General features: G+C 37.8%; 1 protein-coding gene and 1 long non-coding RNA gene across 2 annotated transcripts in view; both read right to left on the bottom strand.

Moving 5' to 3' along the window:
• The window catches only part of LOC134744859 (uncharacterized), a 54,859-nt gene extending 46,662 nt beyond the window's left edge, over positions 1 to 8,197 (bottom strand). Inside the window, exon 1 of the long non-coding RNA XR_010128125.1 lies at positions 7,987 to 8,197. This is a non-coding gene — a long non-coding RNA (uncharacterized LOC134744859). The remainder of the gene's footprint in view (positions 1 to 7,986) is intronic.
• Positions 1 to 16,176, bottom strand: part of LOC134744835 (uncharacterized) — a 332,603-nt gene that overhangs the window by 84,789 nt on the left and 231,638 nt on the right. The gene's annotated exons all lie outside the window — the stretch shown is intronic.

Genomic DNA, 16,176 nt, shown 5'->3' with positions numbered 1-16,176 from the left:
CAGATAACTTGCGTTTTCTACTTGATTATATTTCAAACAGGCTAGTAAAGCATTATGCGGTTAAATCTTGCATGTCTACCCGTCGTAATAAATTAAACTTTTTATGATGTTTCAATTAAGTACCTTTTTAAATGAGTGGCGTTGAATGGACAATGGCACCTGTCCCTTTTGTCTCGGACCTTCGCAACTTTTCAATTGCACGCCATTTTGCGTAATAGGCGGGCTCATAGAAAGTCATGAGAGACGAGCGATTTTTACGTGACTTGTGTATCCAGTGCCGCTTGTCTATGCCCATTTGCCTCCAACGGATCCCTTACTACTTTGGACACGTGGCCAGATGGGAACCGGATAAGTTTTAAAAGCGCATTATGGTTGGCACAAGGTGCTACTATTAGGAAGGCGGAAAATCGTGCAGAAGGGAGTCTTGGTGCACAAAATAACAACCTCATGTGAACGCGACCCTCACGGGCCAATTCGAACAATGATTTCGATATCAACTAGATATCCACTAGATATGAAACAGAAACGATAACGAGATATTTAAGAAAGTGATGTCAAATTTGACATTTCCGCGATTCCGATTGTACTCTTTAACGATCTCTTTAAGATTTGCTTAAGATATTACTTAGAAATCCAATGGATATCTAATGGATATCCCAAAACGTCACAATACTGAATGACAATTGGTTTCTCGAATCGAACTGCAAAAGATAACTAGTTGATGAGAACTAAACTATAACTATTAGATCTCGTATTGTTCTCGTACCTAGTAATTATCACGTTGTTCGAATTGACCGGTTAGTCATGAGAAAACAAGGAAGAAGAAGAAGTAAGTACTAAGGCTTGAGTTCATCCCGATCCATAGTTTAAGTAGTATTATGTAGGGTTGGCCTTAATCTCTATACAGAGAGCAATTTCACGCATTAAAATAAAAGTTAGAATCAAGTAACAATACCTAAACAAGCAAAATATCACTGTTTGCATCATTTTTAAGAAATTTGAAATAAAATAAAAATTGAAAAATTCACCGCTCGCTGATGTATCTGCTTGATAAAATATTTCTTTTTAAGAAACCTGAAATATGGAATGTTCAGTTTTACAATAATATCATAACATTATTCATATTTACCATTTTATATCATACAAATCACATATATCATTTTATATTATATCTTTACGGAGCCACGCTGTTACGTCATCACCCAAATCGAGTGCTTAAATTGTACTTTGTTATTATTTGTGTTTCCTCGTATCTTTGTATTTTTATTTGTTTTGTAGTTCGCAGTGCCTTAGTACTCTTAGTACTAGGTAATACTGTAATACTAATTTAAACTACTATATATACTGATACTAAAACAGAATAAAATAAACATGTATATAATATATATAAAATTTTAACATGTCTCGTTGAAAAAAATATAACAACATTTATCTTATCTTCTGATTTATAAGGTAAAAATCTTAAAATAAGTAGCCTTAATTTAATAGAAGGGCGGGAGATGGTGTGGGGGGATGGGGGACCCCCCCGTGTTTGGTTTCTAAATCATTCATGGTTATAATTTAAGGTTAACAGTGCCAAAGATATTGCAGAGGGGGGGAGAATAAGGTGGACTTCGTGGTGGCTCAGGCGCTGCGGGAAGCGCAGCGGCAGCCCCGCCGCCCTGGCGTAAGAAAGTGCGGCACCAACGCGGGGTTGACAAATTCGGTTCCGTGACAAATTTGAATAACAGAAAATATGCTCGGCTCAGGATAATGGAGTGCTCCGATTCGATTTTTGGTATGTATGGTGTACAAAAGTAGCCACAAAATATTCAATGAAATCAAAAAAAATAAGGCTGCCGTGCGTTTTGTTTCACGTAATATTCAATAAAACCTAAAAAATAAAAACTTATTTCCGGCGACTAAAATTGCTTTATTAAATCATTTAATAACAACCCAAAAAAGCCCCCCACAGCGTCAGTTATCCTCAAACAAGGAGACTTATTTTAAGATCCAACCCATTTATAATACTGCGAATTACAAATGGGCGCAGAATTAACGGCACCATCTAGCGTGGAAAAGAACTCACTATTACAACTTTTTTTTAAAGTTGTACAAATAGTGTGAAATACAGTTTTTTTAACCTCAATCGCTTCCGCTTTTCCTTAAACCATAGCCCAAAGCCCTTTACTCTCTCAACTGAAGTAAAATGTAACTAAATGATCTTTTCGACTCAATGAAGGCATTCAGAGGACGGGCCGTAATTTCCCGATTCTGCCGGAAAATGACTCGTGCTTCGCAATAATTAACTGGAGTTTAAATGTTTAAATTGTATAGTGTTGGAAAGTTCATGGAGTAAATGCAATCTTTTACCAAAGGGTCAGAGATTCCATTTGCACAACCCTCCATAGATAAAGATCTATGGAAGGTTTTGCAAACTTCGAATTGTGTTTGAACGACAGAGATTGAGCGACAAGTCTATGGTAAAACTTTGGTAAAACAGCACACTACACACGGGTCATTTACCTACTGTCTTAATATTTAATCAAGTAATTATCACACGACATATAATCACACTTTACACAGTAAATTTCATTCCGCTTACGTAAGCACATCGTATATATATTATCTGTTGTGACCTGGGTCCCGGCAGAAAATCAGTGCTTTGCTCCAAAGAGCGAAGCGTATCACTGAGCCGTGACCCTTTTGTCCTGCTGCAACGCACACAGTTTGCACATAATTTTACACCATTTCTGTTTCATTTTTATTAGGGTATTCTCGTTATAATTTTATTTCTTTGTTAGTGTAAGTAGTAATTAGTATTTTTTTCTTCTTCTGATGTGTTTGTAAATTAATATTGTGTGTAATTGCAGCTGTACAAATAAATCATTTATGTATCTATCTATCTATCTATCAAAACGTTATAAATTTAGAAACGACTGTCAGATTTAAAATGCTCTTTTCATCTCTCCTATTCGGAAAGTTCGCTAGCTAACGGACACCCTAAGACTAACTGTATAAAGTGTAAAGTTGCTCTATTACTTTGTGACCGTCAAAAATAACGGATCACGTAAGCATGAACATACAATCAAAGTTACGTCTCGTACCGAAGCTTAACCCTTCAGCCCCGAGCACGGATTAATCCGTCAACGTTTTGTTACCGGCTGCACGGTTTGACTTTGCTTTAACGTCACATTGACGAAGCTAGAGTGGAGATTTTGCTGTGCCTTTAAAGGAAACTAAATATTTGCATGTAGGTAACCATTTATGTAGATTTGCAGTAGTCTGTCGGGCGAATGTGTGTTTACTTGTTTATCCGATGCGATTATAATCGTGGGAAGAAAATAACGTTGTACCTGAGCAGTTAAAATGTATATATTCAAGTAGTTTATTTGCTTTCATGTTGTTGTACATAAGTTCTTATAAGATAAAAATATCAAACATGAGCCCCGTTAGGGCATGGCAATTCTTAAAAGTAACTTAAGCTAACTGAAACTAATGTTTTTTTTTACACAAGGTAACAACTGTAAGTAATTAAACAAAAAATTAGATATAATATAGATTTAGAATATAGGTTAGCTCTATCGATTAGCTATTTATAGAAAAAAGGATTACGACATTTACGACTAACGAAGCACGCAAAAAATCGACATATTTCCATAATCAGAAAACCTTTATAACATTAAAATTTTAACGGGTCAATTATCGCTCAACATATTTCAGACTGATCCCTTTTTCAAAAGTCTATATAAAATAAATTATTTTTGAAAGAACCGCGCCCTGTCAAATGAAAATTTGCCAATGGAAATATCGGACAAACATTTTTCGATGTTGCGATATACCAGCCAAATCACTCAAATTTTTCATCAGATTCAATTTTAAATCCAACAAATAGTCAGCCCACGCTCTGACCGAAAAACTTTCTGTCATTAAAAACGCAACAATATTAAAGCATTTTTAAATTCAGCAACTTTTCCCCTAATTAAGGAAGCAATTAGAACATTTATAAGCCAAACCGGCCGCTCAATTTTCGAACAGCAAAATTAACCAAGTTGTTCCCCTCGGTTACCGCAAGTTGCAACTATAAAATCAGGCTTGAGGATTTGAGGGTTCGAGAACTTTGGTCACTACCTATTACCTTTAACACAACGGTTGGTAGATTTGAAGCGAGTAAATTTTTGTAGTGGCAAAATCAGGATACTGCAGTCTTCCCCTCTTTATCTTAGAGTTAAGACACCACAAAATTTCACGAAAGTCTATCGAAAAATGCGACCTGTAATGGGGAACAGTCTCACATACGAAAGATTTTTTTGACCGAGGTCAAAATAGTAAAATGCGGTAGTAAAATGTGTGGAATATTTCCAAACAAATGCAATTAGGAGTTAGTTCAATTTCGTCACATAAAGTCCGTAGTCACGCGCGGTTCCGCACTATTTGCACGTACGCAAACAAGTTGCGCCAGGGGCAGGGGGATGAAAACATAGACAATTAGACACTATTTATACATTCAGTACGGATTTTATCACTTGAATAACTGTATAAGTTCACAGTAAGTTTAAAAATAATTAGTAAAATGAGTGGAATATTTCCAAACAGTGGCAAATTAAATAGAAATCCATTTCGTTACATACATAAATGCGGTCGTCATGCGCGGTTTCGCAGTATTTGCGCGCCCGTACGCAAGAACAAGTTGCACGAGGGGGTTCAACCCCGGGGTTGTAAATACCCACTTTTGTAACTACGTGAGAATAGGGAACTATATATTCACAAAATGTAAAGAAAAAAAATATTGAAATAAAAATCGGCCCAAGTAACAGTGGGGTATATACGTGGATTTTGTTTGATAATTGGGCACTGAGGGCAGCTAATACCGGATCCCGTGCAGCAACAGAAGCGCAGAGTCGCGAAATGGTCTGGGAGTTGTACTTTTACCTTAACTTATAAGTACTCGTAAATTAACGGCGACAGACAGTTATAGATTTTGGAAAAAATGTGCAGTAAGCGACAAAATCGTTTTTTGATTTAAAAATTTGATGCCAATTCTTCAATTTCTTCCCAAGATCAAAAAGTCACAAATCAAAGAAAAAGTTTTATTGCTCCTAAATGTAGCTATAGATACATACTGACGTGCTCAAAATCTTATCTACACAAACTGCCTCTACCGTAACTCAAATTAAACACCCAACATACACCATTAAGACGACCGCATTTGTAAACGGTCCCCACGGACCTCAGCTGTGTCACCCCTGACAGATATAACACATTGTGGGCCGCGGTAAATAAGTGGCACCCGTGGCTGAAGGAATACGAGCGGTACGTCTTATCTAGCCGCTACTTATTTATAGTTTGTCAAGGACTGTCTCGTTTCAAACATAGACATAGAGAATCGTACTATCTTTGTCTTAAACTAGTACTAGCCCCCAAAAGAAAAGGATGAGTATAGTTTTTTTTTGTTCTTGTTTACTGACAATTTGGTTTGACCAACTATATTTAAGGATTAAATTTAATTCGTGAGAGAGAGAGCCTAGCTCTCCATTTTCAAATACTAGCCATGATGACAATCGTTGACAGAATGAGAGAAAAAGCCAGTGGAAATACTATCCGCGCGCAAATTCCGTGCACGGCTGAGGAATGTTGGGCGTCATGACAGAGTGGTGTCATTTTGTACCGACGGGCGCGGCGCACACCCCCCCACTTCCTCGACCTCCGAATGCACGGAATTTGCGCGCGGACAGTAGTTACGCGACTTTTAATGTTAATATATCAATACGTTTTTAACAAACATATTGAATTGCCTGCTCTTCGGTCACCAGTTACTTACGTCAACCAGACGCTTCGCCATTTCTGCAAACAACTTGTGCGCGCTGGAACCCCATGGACCTAGAATTTCAACTCCTAAACAACTGATTGCAACTATAGTCCGACAAAAACTTGTAGAAAATAATTGAGGGCGCCACTTACTACGTAACTGTCACATTTTTGACGTAAAATGCTTAACCTATGGGTATGGGTATGAGTATGGGTATGGGTATCGGTATGGGTATGGGTATGGGTATGGGTATGGGTTGGGTATGGGCACTGTGAATGACATCTCGCTTTGTGTGGTAGGGCACAGGACAGCGGATGTCATTCCAGATCTAGAGCAGAGCCCAACTGGGGAGGTACCTACACCTTACAGAAAACCGCAGCCAAATAATACTAGACCCTACTAATAGTGTTGTGTTCCTGCCGGTGAGTAAGGTTGCCAGAGCTCGAGGGAGAGGAGTGTTAGGGTCGGCAACGCGCATGTAACTCCTCTGGAGTTGCAGGCGTACATAGGCTACGGAGACTGCTTAACATCAGGCGGGCCGTATGCTTGTTTGCCACCGACGTAGTATAAAAAAAACCCCTTGCGTCGTATTCCTCAGTATTAAGGGTCGTGACCTCCCTTTTTTATCACTTTCTCTCCTACGATTTTTCTCCATCTGCTTCTGTCTTTGGCGATGTGGAGAGCCATGTGAACTGTGGAGTCAAGAGCGGTGCGGATCTGGTCATCGCCTCCTACCTATGCTGCCATAACCCGACCATGAAAAACAACCCGGTCGGTGATAAGGACAAAGCATGGCACTATTTTCTCTTTCCTCTTATAGGAATCGCAATAAGACTATTTTTCTCTATCAAAGAGTGCCAGACCCTTGGGTCAGACCAACGTATTGCTTAAACATGGCAACAATTTATTATGTTTTTTTTTTAGTTCCATTTTTATTTAATTTCTACTATTTTATGTCGCATTCGCATTATAGGAATTGGAAAAGCTACGTCGTATGCAAATATGAGTACATAATGAGACTGCAGTGCAGTGTATTGATTGTGGTTCACGGAAACCATAATAATAGGGGATCGCACGCCACCGCCGCAACTCAACAATGCGCCTGCATTGTACCCGGGTTACATAAAACCTCTTTGAGAATACGTCGTAAAATCGGCGGTTAAAATTTTTCTCCAAAATGGACGGCCAAGTGGACTTTTCCGGTAAAAAAATAGGTCGCGAAGTGCGTAATAGTTTATGGTCAGTCAAATACTTAAAAAGTTAAAAACATCGCAGTCTCGATTTCGGGACTTCAATGTTGCATACAACTTCCATTATTTTGTGTTTTTAGGGTTCCGTACCCAAAGGGTAAAAACGGGACCCTATTACAAGACTCCGCTGTCCGTCTGTCCGTCCGTCTGTCCGTCTGTCGCCAGGCTGTATCTCATCAACCGTTATAGCTAGACAGTTGAAATTTTCACAGATGATGTATTTCTGTTGCCGCTATAACAACAAATACTAAAAAGTACGGAACCCTCGGTGCGCGAGTCCGACTCGCACTTGGCCGGTTTTTTTTTCTATCAAGCTGACTGACGATGGCCGTTAACTAAAACGTGTACAAAATTCAATACAAAAACAAAAAAAACAACCGTAAGATAAAGTGACCATTGAAACTTTAAATATATTTTTTTCTTTAATTTATCTCCAGAAAATGGCCTTGTGTACCCGCAACATAATATTTAAAAGTTGACATCAGTATATACAAGTGAATATTAATATTGGTTATGAAATGAATTCTCTTTATCACGAATGAAAAGTCTTTGGTATTAAAATAATTACGACTTATTGGATTTGGGTGCACGGTACATTTTTATGGCAAGAAATACAGAAATACAGACTTTATTGGTAAATATAAACAGTACATTTTACACGTCATAAACAACACTATATAGCTAAGCTAAGCTGTATAGTTTGGTCGTATTTCTAGTTCACTAATAGACTCCGTACTAGTAATTTTTTTACAAAGAAGTTTTTTAAAACGATCGTTTTTGTGGTAATTTGCTAAATAAATAGGTATATAAATATTGCTATATATATATTTTTTTTATACTACGTCGGTGGCAAACAAGCATACGGCCCGCCTGATGTTATGCAGTCTCCGTAGCCTATGTACGCCTGCAACTCCAGAGGAGTTACATGCGCGTTGCCGACCCTAACACTCCTCTCCCTCGTTGAGTTCTGGCAACCTTACTCACCGGCAGGAACACAACACTATGAGTAGGGTCTAGTGTTGTAAGGTGGAGGTACTTCCCCAGTTGGGCTCTGCTCTAGATCTGGAATGACATCCGCTGTCCTGTGCCCTACCACACAAAGCGAGATGTCATTCGCAGTGCCCATACCTCTCTTTTGGACATAGTTTAAGGACATACCCGGGTCCGGACGTAGTTTATGGACATACCCGGGTCCAATATTCTAGTCTTTGATTTCAGAAACGTTTTTCTACAGGTGAAATTAATTGAGAGAGGGTGGGAACCCTTCTAAAATACCTTATAAATATCGCCATCCCTCACGATCATTTCTCACGTGAACCCCCGTCAACGTCAATCTTTGCTAATGGTCCGACTGTTCATTCTAGAGATGCACCGGATATTTGGTTACTATCCGGTATCCGGCCTATCCGGCCATTATTTTCTTTCATTTATTCATTATTTTAATATACGTCCGGATACCGGATAGTGACGCACTATCCGGCCGGATACCGGATAGTATCTGCTGGATTTTGGGGTAAACAAATTGAATCTAAAAAGCAGTCACGGTCATCATCGAAGTCGTTGATTATAATTTAAAAATTCACATGTAACATTTACGTAACACATCCAACGTATTATTTGTTTATAGCGAAATACGCGAGCGCACTTGTACTATAAACGAAGTTACTCCGTATTGAAATGTAAATTAAAATGAACGTTCAGTACAAAACAGGTCAGAACTTGCACGACGCGCGCCTACATACTCAAAATGTTCCGCCGGCCGAATATTCGGCGGCTGTATACCGGATATTCGGCAGACGGTCCGGCCGAATGTCCGGTATCCGGCCAAACAACTATCCGTTGCATCTCTAGTTCATTCCATTCTTCGGGTCACTCATTCATTCGGTCATTTAATTATTCACCGATAATGGACCGAACTGTACGCTTAATGAAAAAGCAATTAGTTTGTGACACCTCAATTGTGGGAATTAACATGTTTCAAAATTTACGGAATCAAAATTTGCATGCGTAGAATCAAGTAAAGTGGATTAAAACGAAGTCTCAATTTAACAACTTATACATTGTAATGTGTTTAGTCATTTTGATAACCTTTGATTATGTTATAAAGGTTTGGGAGGTATAGACGGAATACAAAATAACTTAAAAAAACACCATTTACAAAAAATGACAAAAAACTATTATCCCTTGTCGAATTGATAACCTCCTTTTTGAAGTGGTTAATGATAGACTTAACGTTCTAGCTAGGTACTCCACACTGTCTGCAGTTGTATCAAGGATTTTACTAACGACTTCGCAATTGGTGTCATTAACACCACGACAGGATCTGACGTTGGGATCCTAAAGAAAGAAATTCTTCAAAGGTTTTCTATAAAGTAACTCGTGTAGCGGAAGTAGCGGAACTCGTTCCGGAAAGCAACATTTAGTCAAAATGACCCCGGGATGTCCCGGCTCAATCAAAGGATATGTAGTAGTAGTAGTAGTAAACTCTTTATTGTACAAATATACACATTAAAAATTACATGGTACAAATAATAAGATGTACAAAGGCGAACTTATCCCTTTGAGGGATCTCTTCCAGTTAACCTTTGAGTAGATGAGAGGAGACAAGAATAGATAGAAGAATATGATAGAGGACTCTCTCTAAACTCCTAAATAAACACCAAAAAAAAATTGTGAAGATGACCGTAAATTGAAGGCAAAATCGAGTCAGTTCTTTTTTGAAATAAAACTATGAAAACGGATTATATCGCGTATATTGAATTTATAATACATCCCGACGTTTCGAACTCTTTACAGCGTTCGTGGTCAACGGGTGACTGAGGAAAAATTACAAAATGCAAAAATACCCACATACTAAAATAATGAACAATCATAGACTACAAACTTTAAGGCTGGTTGTACATGCAAAATCGGTTCATAAGGCTAGTTATACACTATAATTATTTTTCAAGTAAAGATATATATATATACGCGATAAAAATAAACTATGCCGGCTCCAACCCTACACCACGGACCCGAGAAGATTTAATTCCCTCCTAAATTGTAGGAGGGTATCCCAATATGGGACCGGCAACAAACTCGGCGGGACACATCTTTTCAAAACATCAGAATGTCCAGCATCATCCAACACTACGGTCTCACAGTCTATGTCTCGCTTGCTCCTTTATCAGGTGGACTACAGGATCCCAAGCTGGTGGTGGCAGTTCTTTTTTGTCAAAAAATATTCAAGTCTATCATATCATACCTGTCTCCACTCTGACTGTAGCAATCTACTATACTATACACATATCCGCATTTACGCTCGGTTGTCATCACCAGCTGCGTTCATTTTTCAGTAAACATTTCCAGGTGAAACCGTGTGCAATAGCCTACCGTTGGCTAAAAAATAAATAAACGACCAATAGTGCACTATTTGGACTCTAAAAGTCTGACATTGCTGGTAATTAGTTTAAATCATTCAGTCCAACTGCTACACAACTGATTGGTACAAGTCAGGATTTGAACACGCTACCTCCGGATTTGAGAGTCGGACGTTAGATCCACTCGGCCAACACCGCTTCTACGATAGAGATTAGCGAGGGATTACCCATCTATTCCTTTGCCGAAAGCCTGGTGGTAAATATCCAATGACATTCCGTACGTATAAATTCCGAAAACTCATTGGTTCAAGCCAGGATTTGAACACGCTACCTCCGGATTGAAAGTCGGACGTCAGATCCACTCGGCCAACACCGCTTCTACGATACAGATTAGCGAGGGATTAGCCATCTATAAAGGAAAAAATTAAACGTTATCCAAGCCGAGCAGAGTTACTTTTTAGGGTTCCGTAGTAAACTAGGAACTAACCCTTATAGGTTCGCCATGTCTGTCTGTCTGTCCGTCTGTCCGAGGCTTTGCTCCGTGATCGTTAGAAATCAATCCAACGAAGTCGTACAATAAAAGGGTGTAGGATAACTACGGAACCCTACACTGAACATGGCCCGACATGCTGTTGGCCGGTTTTTTTAATACTACTAATAGCCTAGACGTGCCGTGGCTATAACCGGCGCGACGTACGATTGAAATAGATCGCCCAACGATACGGGAATAATTCTATTGCTTCCCGATTGGAGGATTCTTTATAAAAGGAAAAAAAAGGATCTATTTTAAGGACTATAAACGTTGATTTAGGTGGCATTTTTTGGCTTATTTACAATAGTTATTTGATTTTATAGGTGACAAATTTTACTGCATAAAAATGGCATATTTACGTTTACGAATATTACCACCCTTAAAAGTCACCCTTCAGTCCCAGCATTAAGTACTATAGTAATAAACACCGATAGTACATATTTCGGTACAAAATGTTAAGATGCCCCCGCCTTCAAATTTGAATGCTCGCGCGGAGTATTCTAACAGTCAATAGAGTTGTAAATAGTCTGTATAGGACTGACAGCAAATATTTATTAAAATGAACAAGAGGCCTTTCAAATATTTATTATGTGCAAAAAAAATAACAAGAGGCCTTTAGGACTATGACGTTTAAAAAAGCTGGGACTTAGGAGGTTACACCAAGAAAAGACATTTTGATGTGGCCTAAAGAGCCTGGACCTCAGAAGATGTGCTAGTCTGAAAATGTATGTTACCTACTATAAATATTGCGCATCGTTTAATTACGATAGAATACTGTACAATATTCTACAAGAACGTCCTGTTATTATAATTAAGTATTCTTGCAAACAAATGATATTGATTGATTGATGTGTATGATGTATTAAATTAAGGGCGCATTTATAAACTGTCGAGGTGAAAAATAAATTACTCAGTTCACGTCAGTCAGTATATTTTTTTACTAAACTAAATAGTCTTTGTCGCGATCCTGAGCGGCTACTTCCAGGTCCTTCCCGCCGAGTCCAGCCTCCGTCTCAACTGATCGCCTTCTGTGGTACGATGCCGCCCCGATCGTCTACTGCCAGTCGATTGCCAGCGGAGACCCTGTTTGGACAGGTGGTTGTCCGGTCTACGGAGCGCGTGACTGAATCAGTATATTTTTTTACTAAACTAAATAGTCTTTGTCGCGATCCTGAGCGGCTACTTCCAGCTCCTTCCAGCCGAGTCCAGCCTCCGTCTCAACTGATCGCCTTCTGTGGTACGAGACCGCCCCGATCGTCTACTGCCAGTCGATTGCCAGCGGAGACCCTGCTTGGACAGGTGGTTGTCCGGTCTACGGAGCGCGTGACTGATCCAACGTCATTTCCTTACAAGGATTTCCTGGCCTATGGGTTTCTGGTCAGTCATCTGCCACAATCTGATGTTTGAGATGGTTCGTGGCCAGTAAATCCCTAGGATGCTTAGCAGCTTTGTTTATAAACACCTGCAATCAATTGGTGATGTCCTTCCTCACAAGCTATGTTTCGGAACCGTACAGCAGGACCGATTCAAATGGAAAATTCTTCTGCGAGCCCTATGTCCCTAATGAGGGATAACAGGATTACCATCATCATCATCATCAAATAGACTTTATATTATTTTTTGCATTGCTACAAACTACAAAGTCGTACAAAATTGTTATGCTTATAAAATTGAGTTTCTAAAGTTATAGAGGTGTTATGATTTCCAAGAATATTTCAAAAACAATTATCCAAGAGCGATTCAACTTTTACCGTTGTGCCGGTTAGTTTAAATTGTCCCGGCAAAGTTAGGAGACGTTCAACTCGCGTCCTTCAGTTGGCAGCCGTAATCAATACTTTCATTCTACATCTACAACAACCATGGCTACTGATATTATTATATTTAATGCAATCAATTGGTTACTTTAAAATCTCAATATATTATAATTCGGTTCAGAAACTGCTACAAAAACATTATGATGGGTCGGGTCATGCACAATTTTAGGTTCTAATTTGTCTTTACTGTTCCCGAAACTTAAGAGGTAAAATTAAGATTAAAATACTTGCCACAATCACAATCAGTTGGATCTTAACTTTCGGAAACGGAGAAGCAACTTTCAACCTTTGCTTTTGTTCGTCATATTTATCCCTTTTTTGTTAAATACTTTCTTTTCTTTCAATAGTCAATCTGCTATCGCCGACGAGGTCTACCGGTTCTTCGGTTAGACTCGTGGTCGTGTGACGAATCAGAAGTATCAGAACAAGATAAAAATTCATTAGTAGGTATTTAGAATATTGCCCAGTAGACCGTACGTCTTTCCTCTTACCCTGTAATGCAAGTTATAGGCAATACTTTAAATACTTATCTTATATTTTTTATTTTGAACCCATTCGCTGTGTGATCCGTTTTGCCTCGTTTCAACTTGTGTGTTCCATTATTTAGTTAAGATAGTCTGTGCTAAGCACGAATTAATAAACTAGTTGATATGAAATGTTAAGTACAACACGGCATACATTAACAGCAAGTTTCCATTCCAATAGGGTTTTACCGGTTGACATTTTTAGAATGAATATCAACTGTAGGTAGTGGTGCTAAGTTACTCTGCTAGTGGTTGGAAAGCCTTGAAATTGCTTCGTAAATGTGGTTAGCCCGTCATATTATAAGCTTCATAACAAGGTACAAGGTTTGATTACAATTTACAAGATGGTGGTTTAATATGACTATGTGCTTTAAACTTAAAGTTAAACCATGAATGATTCGTTTTAAAGGGTTGTATTATACATACACATGTGCACTATGGATTCGTTATTAGAATGTGTGTATAAAGTAAAGAATGTATATGTGTGTGTATACAGTTGACAACTTTATGTTGTGGCATACAATGCATAGATTTAAATAATTCATTCAAAAAAGCGAGCCCTATTATTAATTATTATCTCGTACTTGGATTAAAATTGAACATTATTAAATTGAATGAATTGGACGTAGTTTAGCAAAAACGATCCATCCTTACAAATAGAATTTAAATTGAACTACGGTTTAAACACGAAGTTAAAACTATAGTGACGGTTCTGTAGGTTTAGGTTATTTTCTCTAAATTACGTCCATAAGAGGATTATTAATTAAGGGCTTATTTATGAACACCAAAATATATATTTTGAGCGCCATATTTATCTGGAAAGTCCCCATACTTGTCTATCTTGCTATTTTTCCGTTTCCGTTCTTCTCCAGCCATTTGATCATATCGACTCCAACAAGAAAGTAATAAAAATACAACAATAATAACTGATAAACTCCCTTATGAACGTATCCGAAGCTCTCTCGACCGCACGGCACCAACAAAAGTGGTCCAATAATCTTCCCAACGATTTATATATCAATTTGTCGCGCGACAAATGTGCGATACAGTCTACTTTCAGACCAGGGGTGACCAGATGATCCAAATTTATAGGAACATCTCGACTTCCCGGAGTTTCAGGTACTGAATTTAGCCATGCTCTGAAATTCGGGGAATCCATTTTGATTATTAAATATACAAACCTAATATTCAAGGTACTAAGCGATTTTGTCATGTATCTAAATAAATTTTTCAATGGAAGGTAAATAAACTATGATATTAATTTCTTTCTCCTTTGACATGGCAAATTCTTAATTATGAGCGGTACTTACTTTTAATTTACTAGCTTTTGCCCGCGACTTCGTCTACGTGGACTTAGTAACCGCAGCTAGAGTAAGAATAGCGCCTGGGAAATATCTTATAGCAATCTAATTTTGAGCATATTATGCACACAAATTAGCAGGCACTTCGTTAATTATCTCAATTCCACTCCGCTTTTTACTTTCTTAAGGGATGATTTTCGGGATAAAAACTATCCTATGTCCTTCTCAGGGACTCAACCTATCTCTATGCCAAATTGCATCTAAATCGATTAAGCGGTTTAAGCGTGAAGAGGGAATACACAGACAGACAGACAGACAAGACAGACAGACTTTCGCATTTATAATATTAGTATGGATATATAGTATGGATAATATACAAATAATTTTGTGATTGAAATCATCATCAAACATCAAAATTATAAACTTAATGTATTCGTTTAGTACAGATGTCCCATAAGATAGGAAATCGGACCTGGTAACCCTAGTCAAAGACTAATAGGTAGTCTTTACCTCGTTGTTATAAGGTTGAAGTTCGGATAACTACGTCAACTTTTGTATTAGATTTCACTACCAATCGTGTAATCTTATTTCTGACCCCGGGGGTCGAAGTGGAAAAAACTTTGCTGCTTTAATGTTGTTTGTTAATAGTTTTTTTTTGTTTTTTGATACTTTTGTTTTACTAGCGGACAGATAAGGGAGAGGTTATACGTGTTTTAGTTTTTACGAAGGTTTTATAATTTCTTATGCCATAATTACCTTTTTACCGCCGTTACAACAATCGTCGCTTTTGCTTTTGTACTTACCTGAAACAATAAAGTTATTACAATTCAAACAATGTCAGCAAAACGATACAGAATCTTACTAAAAAAAAAACAGAATTGTTAGATACACAGATAAAAGGTCCTACAGACCTCGAGCATATGGAGAACATATGGAGACCGATTCTAATTCAACCATTTGTTACGGTCGTCTTGTTGATCAGTCGTGTCAAAATAAAATCAAAATCGTAAGATGTTGATAATTATTTGAATTTCAATATATATATTTCAGACTGCATAGGTCCATAAAATTGTGAGTAAAGTAGGTAGGTAATTACAGGTAAGAGTTAGGGCCTACATACTAAACATACATCAAAATAATAAATAATAACCAGAACTAATTAACGTGTAATAAAAGGTAATATAAAAACTCAAAATTTATAAACAATTAGTTAAGTAATAATTCATACTATATACAGTTACTCGTAGCAGCAGCACATTATGAATCGTGCTTATCTTATTAAAATGTTGTACTTATAGAAATTGTTTGTCATCCCCTACGACGAAGAATTTTTTGTTTAAGGTGGTTCCCTGAGCCAGAAGGCGAAAAATCTCCTTATATGATCCTGTTTTTCTAAGAGGCGTTGATATTCGTAGACGTGGAAAAAATATATGTAGTTCTTGACTATATTATCTTTAATATCATAGCTTCCGATACACGGATTATGACACTTCGCTCGATACAATTAATTCCCAAAGTAACCTCTAACTCGGCATTTTAATCCAACTTTACTCGGTTATTTATTATGTGATACTATAAACAAAAAAAGAAGAAAAAACAATCTTAACT

Source organism: Cydia strobilella, chromosome 10 (genome assembly GCF_947568885.1).
Source record: "Cydia strobilella chromosome 10, ilCydStro3.1, whole genome shotgun sequence".
NCBI classification, from domain to species: domain Eukaryota; kingdom Metazoa; phylum Arthropoda; class Insecta; order Lepidoptera; family Tortricidae; genus Cydia; species Cydia strobilella.
The sequence above is the reverse complement of the archived record's forward strand: the minus strand, read 5'-3'. Positions and strand labels throughout refer to the sequence as shown.